Raw genomic sequence first — 3,007 nt, 5'->3', positions numbered from 1 at the left:
TAATACATTTCATCATATTCACAACTCCAAATTCACTAAAGTGTGATTCGTTCCAAAATCTCTCCGCCCCAAGTCCTCACCTAATTTTCATCCCCACACAGGCAATTGCCTAAAAGACACATCCCTTGAACCCAAAATTCAGCATGTTCAAATCCCGTCCCAACATGGTCTTCTTCCAAGATAATAGTACCAACACGCACCAACTCATCTAAGCTAGCAGTGTGGGGCCAGCCATGACCCTCCTTTTGTCTCTCAGACTCACACACATCTACTCCACCATCTAAATATCCCATTAGTACATTGCCTCGCCCTCCACTCATTTCCTTCTTCCCTGCTCTATTATAATAGCCCCTAACTAGTCACCCAGTCTCTCGGCCCTTTCCCCTTCCTGGGCATCCCGCTATCTTCTTGCCAGAGTCATTATTCCAAAATGCACATCTGTCCACATCGCTAAATTCCCACTTAAAAATCCATCAGTGGGCTTTCCCCATGGCAGAATGAAATCCAAGTTCTTGCAAATCTTGCAAGTTCTCTTATCAGTTGGTCTCTGACAACCTGTCCTGGCTCAATTTCTACCCTTTTGCTCAGTGTTTCTCAATCTTTTGTTCATTATCAGTCCCCCAAGGAGATCTTTCAGTTTTTTTTTTCCAAATTCTGCCCCATGAAAATTTAATATCACAGGTATACTGTATTTCTGTTATGCATTATGTGCTTTCTACATTAAAAAGATTTTTTTATCCCCCCAACCAAGAACCAATTTTCACCTCCCCAGAGGTGATGTTGCCCCAACAGAGAATGTCTGCTCTAGCTGAAATATTTGCCCTTTGCAAAACTTTCATACTCTCACACCTCCCTGCTTCTCCTCAGAAATGCCTTCCTCTCCCAGATATTTGTCTGATCAATTCTTGCCCATTCTTTAAAACTCAATTCAAATATCAAAGCTGCCTGAAGGGCCCTTGGAACTCCCCCAGGCTGACCTAGCTACCTTTATCTGTGTTCCCACAGCATCATGGATTATGTATTTCTGTACTCGGTTTGTTGTTCTCCCCTGCCAGATGACTAACTCCTGGAGGTCAAGGATGTGATCTCCTTCTTCTCTGTTGTGGGTAAGCTGTATCCCTGCCAAAATTCATACGTTGAAGCCCTGACCCCTAGACCTCAGAAAGTGTCTATATTTGGAGACCTGGCCTTTAAAGAGGTGATTAAGTTAAAATGAGGCTGTTAGAGTGAACCCAAATCCAGTCTGACTGGTGTCCTCATAAGGAGGAAATTTGCACAGAAAAAACAGGATGTGCACATGCAGAGAAAAGGCTGTGTGATGATACAGGGAGAAGGCGGCCTTCTGCAAGCCAAGGAGAGAGGCCTCAGGAGAAACCAGCCCTGCCGACACCTTGGTCTTGGATTTCCAGCCTCCAGAACCGTGAGACAGTCAATTTCTGTTGTGGTATTTTGTTATGGCAGCCCTAGCAGACTCTCTATATTTCAAACACCAAACCCAGGGCCTGGTAGTGAATAAATACATGCTGTTGGTGGGGTGAATGAATGACAATGAAAACTTGTTCTCAATAAATCCCTGCCTGCTGAGGTCGTGTGCAATCACTACAAAGTGATCCACAGTTGTAAGCTTCTGTTCTTAGCTCGTAGCCCACCCAGCACGTCTTCTCAGAGAGCCCGGTTTATCCACCCTCACGCCCGAAGGGTGATTACCCAGCATACGACAAATGGGTAATGGAACTACGAAAGATTATACCTTTGTCTTCAAAGGGTGAATCTCCCAGAAACCCAACCACACATATTGTAAGACACGAAGGAAATAAAAATTACACATTAGAAAGAATTCCCCTGTAAGACCCCAGGTAAACAAAGGCTAATGAAAGACCATTTGAGAGAAAGAGAACTGGAGCGAAGGTTTGAGAGAAACATTGCTGACCTCGTGGAAGTTTTCTGCTAGTGCTCTAAAAAAAAAATTATGTTTTGAAAAAGCCCTTTCGTACAATGCCGCATGCGCACAGGTAGTCAAGGAGGTACCGGCTCACGTTCAAACCCAGCCAGTCATAGAGGATCTTGATACGGTTTTTAAAATGTTCTCCCCAAAACCAATTTCTGAAACCTCTCCAGGCTTGAGAAATCTCATTAATAGCTAAAAAGGAAGATTAAAAACGGATCCAGCCCCCATGTGAGAGGCTGATGTCATCTGTCTCCACAAAGAAAAGGCCACACTTTCCTTTGTGGGACTCCAGGGTGACATCACCTCCTGATCACAGGCCACTCAGCCCTTCCCCTGCTGGCTCGCAGCTGAAGGGTTCGCTCCATTTGCAAATGTCAGTCTTCCGCTCACAAAGCCCCTTGACCTTGTTTGCATGCTGGATTCCGTCACCAAGGGAAAGAAGGCCTCTGGGAGCAGGACCAGGGGAGCGGACGGGTGCGTGCAGCTGGCTGGGAGGCCGCTATTCACACAGCTTGCGGAAAGTTCTATATGCCCTTCAGCAACCCAGATGGAGGCCCCAAGGCCGAATTCAGCCCCTGGACAATGCTGTCAATGCTGAATACTGTGAACCGATTAGCCAGGCAGAGCAACTGTGGCCATTTCTTTATTTCCAGGGTGGGACCCTCTTTGAGGGTGGGCACAAAGGCCCTGCAGTGTGGCTCCCCTCACGTCTGTCTTGCAGGGCCACCTTCAAAATGGGCCTACCGATAAAGCCCATTTGTAGAGCCATTTTCTCAAAGCAAATAGAAGATTTGTGCGATCCACAAAGAAGCACATTTTGTAAAAGGGTTTATTTATTAACTGGGGAAATGAATGAGGTATGTAAGGAGTCTTCCTCGGAAGCAGTGTTCTGGGAAGCGATGTCACTGCAGGTTTTGAACTCTCTGTGCAGAGATTTTTTGAGCTTTTATTGCAGTTTGGAAAAGAGTGGGAGGGGAACGGGCCCGAAGGTGATTTGACTCTGAGGAAAGGGCTAGGAGTTTGGAGCCTCCTGCTCTGGCCAGGGCAGGGACAGCAGCC

General features: G+C 46.4%; 1 protein-coding gene across 1 annotated transcript in view; it reads right to left on the bottom strand.

The window, feature by feature from the left end:
- The window catches only part of CUBN (cubilin (intrinsic factor-cobalamin receptor)), a 259,342-nt gene that overhangs the window by 153,744 nt on the left and 102,591 nt on the right, over positions 1-3,007 (bottom strand). The gene's annotated exons all lie outside the window — the stretch shown is intronic.

The sequence above is a fragment of the Propithecus coquereli genome, unplaced genomic scaffold, assembly GCF_000956105.1.
Source record: "Propithecus coquereli isolate 6110/MARCELLA unplaced genomic scaffold, Pcoq_1.0 Scaffold69, whole genome shotgun sequence".
Taxonomy (NCBI): domain Eukaryota; kingdom Metazoa; phylum Chordata; class Mammalia; order Primates; family Indriidae; genus Propithecus; species Propithecus coquereli.
Note: the sequence above shows the minus strand (reverse complement) of the source record. Positions and strands in the feature narration are given on the sequence as shown.